The sequence below is a fragment of the Meleagris gallopavo genome, chromosome 23 (assembly GCF_000146605.3).
Source record: "Meleagris gallopavo isolate NT-WF06-2002-E0010 breed Aviagen turkey brand Nicholas breeding stock chromosome 23, Turkey_5.1, whole genome shotgun sequence".
In the NCBI taxonomy this organism is placed as follows: domain Eukaryota; kingdom Metazoa; phylum Chordata; class Aves; order Galliformes; family Phasianidae; genus Meleagris; species Meleagris gallopavo.
Genome location: NC_015033.2, coordinates 5684608 through 5699458, shown reverse-complemented (window position 1 = coordinate 5699458; position 14851 = coordinate 5684608).

The following is a 14851-nucleotide window of genomic DNA, read 5'->3' as shown; positions in this document are numbered from 1 at the left end:
TAGTTGTGATCTAACTTAGTTCAAAATCAGTTCTGGCTCGGGGGATTTTAGAGAGTCGCATTCCAACACCAAGAGGAATTACAGCTTGTGTCGTCCTCCAGCAGTGGGGCCAGAAGGATCCTTGGCCATGTTAGTGTGGAGCTGGATGGAGTGAAGTCACATTGCTGCAACTTTGCTCTGTTACATGAGCCCAGTTCTTTCCAGTAGTAAGTTCATATCTTACGTAGTTGTTTATTCTCATTAACAGTTCTGTTTCACCTCTGAAACAGCTTGTTGGATTGTCTTATAAGTCATTCTGTGAAGATGTTATCCTCTCTCTAATGAGGTTTTCCCTGAATTTTAATCGTTAGGGAAAACTCTGGTGAAGCGATGCAGAAGTTCAACATTATTCATTGAGTGTTTTTGCAGCACAGCTGCTCTGTGGTTATGTATGCTGTGGTTTAATGGTGGCAAAGATGGTTAAGAGGTTCTAGCTAGAGATTCTAGCTAGACGTGTAACGTGCAGTAGCAGTTATTAGGCTGTAGGACAGCCGCAGTGAAGGTGTTGAGTATTGGTTAGGCTTCACTATATTTACCAGAATGGAAACATTATGTTTGACATACCATCAGATCTGCTTATTCTATAACAGTTGGGAAGCATGAGAAGAAGTAAAAATTCCCCCATAGTTTTGAAGCTACTGAAGATGCAGCGCTGAGTAGTTTTCACATTTATCACATCTTCCACTGCTGACAACTGAAACACCAGCTGCTGTGTGGTCTTGCTGCAGTCTCAGTGTTCTCATCACCTCTTTGTGATGGCTGACATTGACGTGATCACAAATAAACCTGCATTCTCCCCTCGTTGCTTGATATTACAGCAGAAATCCCATTGCCCTTGGCTTTTCTCCTGTGATCTCAACTCCTCTTTTGTGCACACTCTGCCAAGGTCTGCAATATGTTCACACACAGCAGTTCTCAATTGAAGTATCAGTACTCCAAAATGAGAGCTTGTGAACAGCCTTAAAAAGAGAACTTGGAAGAGCTTGCCTATTAATTCTAGCTTCTGTCTGCTGAGTGTGGTCTGTGTGAGTCACACGGCAGTCTACTGTTATTCGTAATGAGAATGAAATAAGAGATGAGTTCTGAACTTGCTGTTACGGATCTGAGCTTTGTGGTAAGTGACCTATGAAGAAGAGGTAAACTTTCACATCCTTTATATAACTAAAGCAGTAGAAAATTAGAAACTTTTTGCCTAGCGTACAGTTCATAGTAATAGCTGGAAATATTTCAGTAGTAATACAGTGTAGAACAGCAATGCTTGATGTTGTTTCTGTGCAGTACTTAAACATACTTGTAGAATGTTCTTTTGTGTTTTGTTTTGTAGAGTACTCTTTTGTGTTTTCAAGCTGAATGAGGAGTTAATAAAAGTGTTCAAGGCTGGAATGCACAAATATTAGGGAAGCTTAGAGGGATCTCTTCACCTGCACTGCCACAGTTTTTAAACTGGATTGTTTCATTAAACTTTGTGTTATTCCAAGGCTGAATGGACTGAGAGCTTACTGCTACTCAATAGAGATATCTTAGGATGCTTGGGAGTGAAATACAAGTTAAAAAGCTCTGGAGAGTTTTTGAAAGGTAGTATTCAGACTGCAATAAAGATCCGTGTTATTGCTGAGAGTGGGAAAGGAACAGTTGTTGTAAAATGTGGTTTTTGGTGCAGGTTTCTGGCAGAGCTCAGGAAGGAGTGGGAGGTGCTGGACTTCCATGCCATCTGCTTGACCATGGGCTCTCCAATACTTCCAACCTTTTCGACTGCCTTATGGCAGTAAAAAAGAAAAATAATTCCCTGGTATCCGGGCCCGTTTCAGCAGAGCCTGCCTCAGTTCCTCCTGCAATTAAGTCGGTGCTACTCAGCAAAGCTAAGTGTCCACAGAAAAGTCAATGTGAGCACTCTTCCAAGGGAGTGATTTTGGGGAGACTGCAGTGGATGCAGCACGTGCTGAGGGCATTGGGGATGGCAGCAGGAATGGAAACAAAGGAGCTGAGTCAGTCTGTCTGTATGTTGTCCTTGCTGCAGGTTGGCAGTGAACAGGGAGCACGGCTGCTGCTGCTCAGGGTCTTGCTTTGGAGGCAGACCAAGCCAACTTGCTGTCGTGCAGATCGCACTGAGGCACAGTTAGTGGTATCCCAGCTGTGATGTGGTGATAGACTGCACTTAGCATTCCTTCAGGTAGTTTCTCTCTGCTGGCCGTTGCAATGTGAAATGGGGCTGGAAGGTAAGGGAGAATGAATTCTTCCATCACTGAGCTGCTTTGGAAAGGCGTAACCCTCAAACTTCACTGTCGCTGGAATTGAACAGGAGTTTAATTCCCATTCATTGCAGGAAATGCTTTCACTCATCTCTTTTTGGTGATTTTTATGTAGCGAGATGTGCAGGACTGGGGATGCTTAGAATCATAGAATCATGGAATCACAGAATGGCCTGGGTTGAAAAGGACCACAATGATCATCGAGTTCCAACCCCCTGCTGTGTGCAGGTCACCAACCAGCAGCCCAGGCTGCCCAGAACCACATTAGTAGTTCCTGCAGCCTCCAGAGGTCTTGAGACCCACTTGGGTTACCCATTTCTGCATAAAGCTAACTAAAAACCAACAGCAGTCTTCCCTATGTGGGATAAGAGTTTCTCATTCTTTTCCTCTGTCGATTGTCATTGTGAGTGGGTAGATAAACATTTTTTATCAGATTATCAGGTTAGATTACATGACAGTGTGGAGGATATATTTGAGTACTGCTACCTTAAATTCGATATTCATCTCTTTTTGGCTCACACAATGCTCTGTGCTTCTTTGAAAGGACAGGGAGATAAATTGCCCAAGTGATATTGTTCATTAAAATCTATATTCCTGGATTTCTTTGTGACTGACATTTTCTTTGTGCTCCATTAGAAATACCCCTGGAGCCTGATTTTACAAAAACTCCACAGTAATCCTCTGTACCAAATCCCTTCTCAACGGCCACTTTGGATTAGCAGTTGCTTCTGAAAATCTTACATTGAATTGAAATATTGCTGCATTCATTTTAGACAGAACCCAAGTGAATTCTCTGCACAGGGTGAGATTTTTTTATCAGTAGTTCTCAATTTTGTGTCCATCACTGAAATTAACAGGGATTTGAAGAATGATTTCAGTGGGATCAAGTCAACAGAGATAAAACTTGTATTCCAGAGCACATGTGTGTCACAACAAAATAATTTCTGAGTTATTAGGAGGGAGCAGCACAACTTTAAAGGCGTTCTGTCCTTTGAACCTCTGCTGTCGATCTCGGAAGCTGGGAATGCAAACATCTCTATAACAGGTTTTTCCAGCTTAGATTCATGAAAGGCCTGCCTGTAACATCGTGATATTCATGTTCTGTCCTTTGGAGTCATGCGATGGCAAGATAAAACCCTGACACACGGCCCAGCTTATTCGCCACCCTCATAAATAAATGCAGGCTGCTCTCGAGTGCTCAGCAGCCACATGTGCAGTGTGACACGTTGGGGTCCTTTCTGTTTTCTGCTCACCTGTTTTTTTGCACAGAGGCAAGACAAGAGAAAATAAATCAAATTCCTTCATCAAACCTTTTTGTCCTTTGTCAGGGAAAATAAAACTCACGCCGTTTGGTGGCTGATGCTTTTCCAAGCCCTTGTGTTGTGTTTCCCATTAAGGACTGCACCACTTGGGTTAGCAGCACGGCGTTTTTGTTCTCACTGAGCAAAAAGCACAGGAATCTCATTTATCACCCCCTTGCTTGCCTTCTGGCCCCTAAAATCACATCAGATGTCAGTCTGTCAGCTTGGACATGGTTTTATGTAACAGTAGTAACCACTTTGGGCAGAGTGTGTCCCTGATACATCTATTGTGAGGAGATTCACTGGAGGCAGCGTGTGCACAGCTGAGATTTTGTACCATCTGCGTGTTATTTTAGGTTGGGAGTGTAGAAGTGAAAGCCCTGCAAGAAACCCACACCTAACAGATGCAAACTGCCCGAGTTTGGGGTCCTCTCCTGGGCTCACACTCCAACCTTGCTCTGGCCCATGGTGTGAGCAGCAGCCCCATGGCTCCAAGCCTTCAGTTCACAAGCAGCACAGCTTGTTTGGCTGTTTTTAGAGAAGGAGAACTAGCAGCTTGGAAGAATGTCTATTGCTCAAGCATGGTAGAAGAGGTAATTTGCATAGCAAATGTATTTCAGGAATGTCTGAGGGCAGGGTGTGTGCTGGGGGCTGGCTGGTTTGCAAGCCTGTAAATCCACGTGTGCCATCTCAAGGGGAAGTGGATGGTGAGCATGGGGGTGTTGGGACACCGCTCTCAGCCGTGGGGTTTGGGGGGTGATGTGTGCAACCAGATGTTGGGCTTGGTGCTCCTATGGGTCCCTTCCATTTGGGGGTACTGTGTGATTCTGAGAGGAACCTTTGCTTTTGTTCCTTTTTCTGTAGGGTGGTGATGCAGGTTGCCCAAGGAGGCTGTGGATGCCCCATCCCTGCAGGCATTCAGGGCCAGGCTGGATGTGGTTCTGGGCAGCCTGGGCTGCTGGTTGGTGACCTGCATACAGCAGGGGGTTGGGACCAGATGATCATTGTGGTCCTTTGCAACCCAGGGCATTCTGTGATTCTGTGATTCTGTGATTCTGTGATTCTGTGAATCTGATTCCTGCCTTAAGACTGCTCACCTCCTGGATGGCTGTGGCAAATAAAGCCCTTCTGACTCTTTTCTGCATCTCAAAAAGTAGTGGTACTCAGTGTAGCACAGAGCACTAAGAGCTGAGCACAGGAGGTTGTAAGATCCAGATTTAGGCCGTTGTTGCAGCAGGGCTCACTAAAAGCAGTGCTTGGTTTTTGTGTCGAGCTCAGGTGTGCTAACAGTTAAGTGACAGAGCTCTTGGCACTGTCTAAAAGTGAAAAAATGACACAGTTTTACTTCTGGTTTGACTTTAACTCATAGCATAGCGAGCATATTTACCACCACTACTTACTATGATTAAAGCATCCTATTTGACAAAGCAAACCCAGTGCAGATGTGACCTTTCTGCTGTTTAACATTCAGTTTCTGTACCTTTTTTTTTTTTTTTCACATCTTTTTGAATGCTCCCACCAAGGGACACAGCAGGGCTGGGTGCTGTGCTGCTCTTCTGCATTGCTTGGCTGTGGTGCAGCAGGGTTGGGCTGCAGCCCCTGCTCCCATCCCCATCAAGCTGCTTATACCAAGGAATTTCTTTTCTTCTGCCTGGCTACAGTTACCCCATGATGGTGAAAGCAGGTGCAGAGCGACAGGGCCCAAAATAGCATAACTCCATAACTCTTCCCCCCATGGAGCATTCCCAGAGCCTTTGGTGCTGTGCTGCGTGCTGTCAGTGCAGTGAATTGAGAGCAATGGGGAGGAAGCAGGGAGAGCTCCGTTCCAGCCTCTATCCAGGGCATCTAGGCAAACGCTTCCTCCTTATCTTCTCCCCCTAATCCTCTGCTTCCAGATAGTAGCCCAACAGCTTCAAAGGGAGATGGAGTTAGGGGACAAAAGATCTCTTGACATATTGATTTTGGGGGGGTGGAGTGGGGGGGGGAAGCAAGTGCCTTTGAAAATGCAGGTCAGGTTTTCTCAGCTATTTTGTCTCTGTATGTTTGAAGCCTTTTCTCTGTGTTTTTGTTTGTTTGTTTCCCACGGGATGCAGACATTTGCTCATCACATGCGATAACACGTGGTATTGATTATAGACATTGCAGACGTCGACGTTAAACACTGCTTCAATGGAAACACTCTGAATAGAAGAAAAATTTCTTCTAGTTATAGTAAAGAACTGAAACCAAACCAACTAAGCTTATTTTGGATTTCTACTGTTCCCCTTGGTAACAGCCTTTATATGGGACAACGAAATCTGGCTTGCATTGACTTCCTCACCACCACTCTGATTCTTACACAGCAGACAAAGGCTGCAGCATTACATTTGCAAAGGCTGAAGAGTTTGATTTGCACAGAACAATAACAGAACTTTGGCAGATGATTTTACCCGCAGCTTTTAATTGAGAAATGATGGAGTCGCTCACTCTTTAAAATTTCTGTGGTTTGGGGTTGGTTTCTGTTGCTGTAATGGAAAATTTTGCACTTCTTTAGTCCTAACTTGCAGTGCTGCAGAGTCTGCATGTAAGGATAACAAAGGCTGAGATGTCCTTGAAAGGGTGCATACTGAACTCTAAAAATACCCTGGAGAAAAACCTAACTTTCCAATTTTCTTGGATGTGTTGTTATGTGGTAGAACCGTATTGTGAAATGTGGGCCTTTGGAAGAAGGTAAGCATTGATTTGGGTGAATTCATGTACCCAAGGTGAGCGTGCATGGATGTGAGTTCACCTAAGCCCTTTGCTTCCCCATGCTGTGCCTCATGCTTTCAGGCTTCGTCTTGCAATCACAACTGATAGAGATGTAACACTATCAAGGAAAGTCCCAGATTTTTGCTTCTGCTTTACAAGAAGGTCAGGATTCTCAGAGCCAGCCTCGAACTTGCAATGAAATCACATATTGCAATAAGGATGATAGAACACCAATGCTGCAGTGACCTATAAGCATAATTCATCACATCTCCACGTGCTGCACTGGCAGGAGTGTACTCCATGCTTTGCCCTTGGCAACTAATGGGCAGGTGCTGTGCTTACACAAGGTAAAATTCCTTTTCTATTTAAAAAGCTGATGTGGACCATGCTGAGAAAATAGACCCTGACTCCCTGTCCTCTGTATGGCTGGGGCTGTGTCTGTTGGTCCCAGCCATAGGGTGGCAGGCTGCGTGCTGCTCGATGGAGACTTTCTTCTTCCTGCTTCCATTAACCAATGGATAAGTTCAGAACAAAAAGCCTTCTTGCCTTCAGAAGCAACTCCCAGCACTTGGAGGATGAGTAGTGTTGGATTGTTTTTTTTTTTCTCTCACAGAGCTGCTTTGGGGCCTTAGAGCACATCCCTGCTGGTTGGTTTTTAAAACAGTTCTTAATTTCTGCGTCCCATCGTGCATGTGTGTGAGTTTTTCCTGCCTCTTTGTACAGTTACAGACTCCGCATGGCCTCTAGATGTCCCTCCTCCTCTTCTAACACCAGCACCAGGCAATGCAAGAAATCCAGCTGCACTGCATCCCCCTTCTTCAAGGAATAGACCTCTGCGTGTCGGAGCGGAGCAGGTACAGCGTGCAGCCATGCATGGAGCTCATCGTGTGTTTCTCTTGGCAAGGATTGCAAAGCACTTTACAGAGCCAGAGCATCGCTGCTCTCATTGCAGCTGCTCACCAATAAAAAACATACGTGGAGGGCAAGAGCAAGATGCCCTATGCCAGAACCAGCACCAGGATGAGGCTTTTGTCTCCGTTTGCTGTTTGTATCTGAGAGCTGTAGTGGGTAAAGTGCTTTGGGATCCTTTAAGTTGTGTGGGTGAACGCTGAGCAAATTTTAGATAAAAACCAAAACCTGGTTGAATGCCAGAGGCTCAAAGCCCTTAATTACAATGTAATTTGGAGCTGTGATAACACAGAGAAACATCAGTTGGTGTTGTGGCAAGATCAGCTGCTGTAACGTATATGGGCTTGGACAAATTAATGAGCTGGTCCAGTGCGTTGGGTGATGCTGAGTTATTTTCCCATTGGTTAACTTTGAAAAGACACTTTGTCTTCTGTTCCAGCAGCAGCATGCAACTAATTGCTTGCTGTCCACTAATGTAGTAGCTAAGGGACTTTATGCTTACCAGTATGGAGCTGAAGGTGAGATTGACTGCCTGCAAAATCAATACACTGCTACAGTATATTTGAAAAATAAATTTGGGGAAAACAGGACAATTCTCGAGTTCATTACTTCCCCAAAAACGGGAACGGTTGGTAATGGAACGTTAATGTCCCCGACTAAAAGAGGGGACATTTAGATTGGATATAAGGAAGAAGTTTGTTACAATGAGGGCAGTGAGGCACTGCAGACACTCAAGGGCTGTGACTGATGGAGCTGTGGGTGTCCCTGCTCACTGCAGTGCAGTTGGACCTGATGGCCTTTAAGGTCCCTCCCAACTCCAACCATTCTATGATTCTCACTGTGGCTTAGACCACTGAGTTCTGGGAAAGCCAAGCAGAAGTTGTAGCATGGACATCTCTGCTGTGCCTCATTGCCAGGCAACCAGAGCTGCTCTGACTGCTTATCCCTAACATGGACCCCGATTAATCACAGCTCTCTGTATTTGCAGGTACTAGGAACTTCTGGCTGGAAAAGGGGAATGGAAATAATCCTCCAGCATTGTCCCAGCTGAGGTGAGAGCAGTTCCTTCTGCTGTCGCTTTGTTCTTCCATTCAGAAGGAGAGGGACGGCGTGTGCTGGCATAGCATGGAGAAATGGAGAGAGCCAGCAGCTGGAATAGCATGGAGAAATATTCAGACAATGGCAGGCAGGTTACCTGTGTTCAGAGAGCTGCAGGGCTGGGTGAGCATCCTCTTCTTGGCCAAACACGGAGGGGTTGAACGTACTATGCAATTAAATGCTGAGAAGACTGTTACATCGTTTTATTCCTACTTTGCATCCTAACGGGTAAAGAACTGGGCAACTTGCAAAAACCCACAGGGAGAGAGGTGGGTTTTGCTGAGGTTTCTGCAGCCTGTGGGTACCCCAGTTCCTTGACTCTGTACCTTTAGCTTTAAAGGGCACGGTGCCATTGCTTTCGGAGTTCTTCAGGACTCGTGTTTCTTTGGAAGACCACTTGTTAAGTGATCTCTGCAATGCACTGATAGCCCACAGGTTCCTAAAGGGACAAGCACCTGTTTCCTAAAGGCTGCTGTCGCATTTCTCGCCAGTCTGGTACTCTTCTTACAGCCAGGATTTGTTTGTTTAGTGATTCACATGTCACTGAGCAGTGCCACGCAATGATTTTCCTTAAATATGGAGCTCTGTGGAAGCTGTAATGCAAGCATGCTTTGCTTCAGTGGTCCTATAAAAGGAGGCATCGATGGAGGCAGCCAGGAGAGCTGCAGCAACACTGAGGTCAGTTTGAAAAATGCAGTGCAGAGAGATCTCTTGCTCCTAAATGCTGACAATCACACACAGGCAGCGGTGCTCCTGCTCATTTCACTTCTGAGGTCCCACTTTTGATGGGATCCCTGCTAATGTAGTGTCCGAGTTTGGGATTTTTAAAGGAGGCCAAGGGGCTGATGGCCCCAATTCCCCCTTGTTTCGCTCAGTTTGTCCCTTCCCTTGTCTTTGCACTCTGCACAGGTAAGCACACATCTGTGTATCCACGTGTTAATTGTGAAAAAACAGGTGCCCAGTTGATACTCCTTCCCACTCCCACCCTGAAAAGGTCAAAAAAGGATCTATTATATATAGATCTACATATATATATGGCTTATATATAAATATGAAATGGCTGAAAACAGCTGATTTTGTACGGTTTTGCCGAGAATCAGAATGTTGGAGATGAATACAAAAGCTTTAAACAAAAACTATTGGTTCTGTTTGCTGGAAAAGTGTCTAAGCTAAATGTTTGAATAGAAGAGCAAAGGTCTTCAGGATCTTACCTTACCTAGCTGCAGATCTTTTGGATAACCCCTACTATAGGCTAAGTGCAATTGTGGTGTGATGCTGAGGATTGGATGAGCCATAAGAAGCAATGTGCCCTTCCAGCCTGAGGGGGTGAGAACATGGAGGTGAAGGCTTTGGGGGCAGCTTGTGCCACTGCTGGCTGCCCTGCCTCTTGCCTCGACTGGAGAGTCTCAAGGATGTGTTCCCTCTTGAGCTCTTTGCTAGCAATAATTTCCTCTTGAATGAAGTGATTGTACCAATTCCAAACCAAGGAGGAAACGTTTCACAGCAGCCTGGAAGATTCTCATTATACATTAAAACCAGTAGGAAGCGAGTAACCAAATCTGCTGGGCAGCTTGGTCAATCTTGGTCAAATAGCACAGAAAATAAATTCCCTGGCCTTACATATCTCAAAGAAGCTGATGTGCACATAGAGCTCTCTGATCAGTTCAGCTTTCGTTTCACACGTTATCTTTCCTTTAATTTTCTCCACACGTTTTCCTTTCATCATTTCCTATCAGTATGGTAAACCCCGTTCTTCAAAACAGGAATTACCTTCCTGTGCGCCTGGACATCATCTGGACAATTCAAACAACAAACCCACAGTGCTTAATAAAAACAGCTCCGATACGCTCCGTCCTGAGCACCACCTCGATGTGCCCTTGATTTTCCCAGGCTGCCCAGAGCACTGTGGGTGCCCCATCCCTGGAGATGCTCGAGGCCATGGATGGGGACCTGGGGCAACCTCATCTGGAGCGGGGCACCCATCCCACGGCAGGGATTGGAACTGGATGGGCTTTAAGGTCCCTTCCAAGCGAAGCCATTCTGTGACGTTCAGCTGAAGGTCATGCTTACTGCACAAATCCTCACCGCTCACGTGAGGATTGATGCTGAGCCCGAATCCTGCTTTAAACAACCCGTCCTGAGATGCTCTCAGCTTCCAGCAGCAGTGAGTTGAATGGAGTGCAGAGTTTCTGGCACGGATGCTGCTTCGTTCAGTGCCTTTGAGGCATACCAATGAGGTTAATAGGGGTCTCTTTTGTGCTGTTTAGTTTTGCTGCTTTTTTTTGTTGTTGTTGTTGTTCAGAGCAGCATTAACGATGAACAAACTCAAGGAGAGAAGCGTGTAAATTGTTGTGCTATACGAACATTTTTTTCCCCAGAGAAATTCTGGCCTATTGCACCAACCTGTACATATGTATCTACCATTTTAAAAGCACGTCTTTCTGTCCCTGGTTGTAAATGCTCTGTTTTTAAGCTTTTATAAGGTGAGTTACTCAACCAAAAGACCACAGCACCCAGCTTTGTATTGTGGTGATCTTTTGGGAGGCTCCATTGCAGTCTGAGCTGTGGTAGAGAAATATCCACACCAAACTACTCATCGTTTTCCAGTTGTGTGGGAGAGTTGATTTTTCTTACAGGAAACAAATCAATTCAACACGGTGTCGTTTCTCCAGAACGATGAGGACTTTTTCTTCACTGCAAGTTCAGGACAGTACACCATTTTATTTTATTTTTTTCCCAAGGTGGAATTTCATGGTTTTGCAGCAAATTTTTAACCTCCCCGTTGTGTGCCTGCTGACAAAACATGAAATTCTGTTGTGAAAACCCAAGGAGAGCGTGGCAAAAAAAGCTCAGGTTCTGCATGTAGGAATCTGCAAGGCCAACCATGGAAGCTCTGCAGTGCTCTCATGACGATGCTGATGTTGAGGAGTTCATGAAATAATGAATTACATGGAGATGTGGCGTGAGCTGGCTGGTGCTCAGATGCTGAACATTGCTTTGGAAGAGTGAAAGCTCTGTTGCCCGTCCGCCGTGTAAAGGGAAAGACCAATAAATCAATGTGACAAACCTCACTGGGGAGCTATGATTGTTATTTCAGCAAAGGACGTCTTCAAAAGGGAGAGGCAACCCATTGTAGCTGTGATAGGTGAACGTTTGGGGCTTTGCTGGGTGGCAGAAGAGGAGGAAGGAGATGAAGTGCCACCTCTGTGCCAGGATCCATCCATCCAGGTTCAGACCCAGGCTGATGTATGTGGGTAAGATGCTCCTCTGTGGTTTGGAGTCCAGGATGGGATCAGCACAGCGTGATGACGTTGCAGAGATGGGGTTGTTCTCTGTTGGGGTGGATGTGTGGGCAGGGTCTGAAGGGTGAGGTCCTTGTTTCATCCATCTCCACTGAGTGAAGGGGTTTGGAGCTCAATGATCTTTAATGCCCCTTCCAACCCAAGCCATTCCGTGATTCTGAATGTTCCATCCCTGCATTTTGAGCAGGAGATGTGTTGGGCTGTGCGGGGCTGTGGGGTCACCATTCATCCCCATTGATTCAACCACACTCTTCTCAAATACGTACAGATGCAATGAGCAGGTCTGAGAACACGGAACTCAGATAGAATAGAAATGGCTCTTTCACCCAGAAAATCAGAAGATGCCATAATAGATCCAACCTCTTAGTAACACACCCTCTGTTACCACCGCCCCACATGCAGCAGCCAAACTCTTGCAGCATTGGAGCCTACCTGATGTGTGTTAAATGAGTTATTCACTCACTAAACAGTCCAGAGGAAGAAAGAAAACCCATCAGGCCACCTTCATCTTTGATGCCCATTCCAGTTGTGAATTGTCTTTAGTGGCTGCAGGACATCTCCAACCCCAACCCATCCTCACCATGCCCACTAACCACGTCCCTCACTGCCAACCCAAGGGTTCAAGCTGTGCTGCCTGTTTATGGCCTGTTTTGCAGCTGCCTGGGAGGAAGGAGAGGGAATTGTTAAAGTAGGCTGCTCTGGAACTGGTATCTTGAACATGGGATGCTAATGCAAAGAGTTTCCCTCTGCTCTTGTAAAGATATATGAAGCATTGGGTCACCTTGACTTTCTCAGGGCTTAGCAGAGTTGATTTTCTGTTAATTTCTTTTGCAGCAGACTGTAAGATGTATTTAGCATGCCTCATTAGCACTCCACTTACAAACAAATAGGTACATTCCTATCTTCTTCTTTTTCCTCCTAAATTCTCGTTTTTCCTGGAATTCTGCTGGGGTGATCAAGTCTTTCAGAGCACAGCTTTTCCTCTCTGCACCACTTATGCCATTTTATCTCCCATTCAAACGTTTCACTTCCAGAAGGAATAAAACCCAACCAAACAATTCTGTGTCAGCCAAGAACTGATGGCGATGCAATCTAAAGGAAGGCAGAAATACATGGAGGTTATTGCTATCTCTGATGCCAAGCCTTAAGTGTATTGCTTCAAAATCCTTGTGAGCTCTACCAAATGCTGATATTTTTCCTTGCATCGTGCAGGCATCAGGATTGCATAAATGTTCCAGAACTGATTTCAGCAGTGCTGTCTCCAAAGGAATAACTGCATCCATACTCCTGAGTTCCCAGTGCATGCAGCCAAGGATTTTGTCTGTCCTCCTTGTATTGGTGCTGTGCTGGAAGAAGATGCAAAACCTTTATTATACCCTTATTATACTTATTATACCATGTTTTTCTGATGCTTTTCATGGGTTTAGAATTCTTGTAGGCTTCAGATATCAATAGATATAGTCAAATGAGTTTGCTATAGGCAGCTGAGCATGGCCACAGCATGCAGAGAGGTGGCAGAGCCTGCCCATGCCTTCAAGACTTAGTGGAAGGTGAATGAGGACAAGGCTTGGGGCATGTCCCCCTTCTTCTCTCCCAACCACCCCCTTCCCTTCTCTAATGGCTAGAACTTCTGATAACGACAAGAATACCTGACATTCCTTGTAGACTCAGAAAATAGGGTTCTATGATGGAATCACAGCTTGGTTGGGTTGGAAGGGACCTTAAAGCCCATCCTGCCCCAACTCCTGCCGTGGGCTGGGTGCCCCACAACAGCTCAGGCTGCTCAGAGCCCATCCATGTCCTTGGGCACCTCCAGGGATGGGAAACCCTGGGGAAATCCATGGCACATCGAACTGGGGCTTAAGACTGCAAAAATGAACACTCAGGACCTAACCCTAACCCTAACCCTAACCCTAACCCTAACCCTAACCCACCCTGTCAGGACTCACAGGACCCCACACAGTGCCATTGCCAGGTTGGATGCCCCACTGCTGGAGCTGCTCCTCATGTCCTCAGCCCTGTCCCTGCTTTGGTTGCCTACAGAATGTTGTGACCACACCATGGCAGAATGGGCTGACGGCAGTTGGGCAGGGTGACAACAAACCCCGAAATGGGTTTGGGTTACCTGCAAGGCTCCTGCTGTAGTTTCCTGGTTCTGCATCCCCCCCTGTACCCCAGCCTTCATTTCCCAGGAGCTCTGTGAACCTTTCTTCCCCGAAACAACTCCCATCAGCATCCTTTCCTTTGGCCAAGGAAGTTTTTAACATAAAGACGACTAAGCCGGCTCGGACCCACCCGGGGTTACTTCTCAGCCCTCCATCTGTGCCATCCCTGGGTGCTGTTGGGATGGGAAGAGCGGGAGCGATGCCGGCGGTGGGCGGGCAGGGGTTAACAGCGCAGCGCAGCCCGGAGCCGCCCGCATCGCATCGCATCGGGCAGAGGGAGGAACGGAGGGAGGAGGGACACTGCAGCAGCGGCGATCTCGGGGCCGGGTACAGGCAGCCCCTGCCCGGAGCATCGCTGAGCCGGGGGTCCATCCCAGCCCCGGGCTGCGCCCATGACCGACACCGAGGATCCGAGTCGAGCCATGGATGTGACCCCCAACCCCGTCACCTTCTCGCAAGTTTTTGGGCAGCAGTGCCAGCTCATGGAGGCAGGTAAGGGAAGGATGTGTCTGTATGATGTGTGTTTTCCTGCCTATCGCTTCCTGGCTGGCGATGTCCTCCCTCCCATCCCCTCTTCCCAAGGTCTTCCCAAATTCCCCCAAGGGGAAGGTGGGGTGAGCCCCGCTTCAGCTCCTCCCCAAAACACAGCCGTGCAGCTGAATGGCCACAGTCCCAAGGCAAGGGCTGGGATTATTGCGTGCACCAAAACAAGGGGCTCTGAGCCACGCAGTGGGAATTGCTGCCGTGTTTGGGTGCGTGCACAGCATAGACAGCAACTTTTCAAGGCAAAGCATGGATGTTATTTCAAAAGAGCCATGTTCAAGCTGGCAGTGCATCCATGAATTTCTCACTGCATGCAGAGCACCTCCAGCTTTGTGCATAGAATCATAGAATTGCTCAGGTTGGAAAAGACCTTAAAGATCATCAAGTCCAACCACAACCAACCATTATCCTAACTACCAGTCCTAAATCATGTCCCATCTCTGCTTTGGTTTTCAGTGCTATGAAAGACAGTGTTTATTTCTTTTATTTTATTTTTTCTTTGCTTTTTTTTTTTT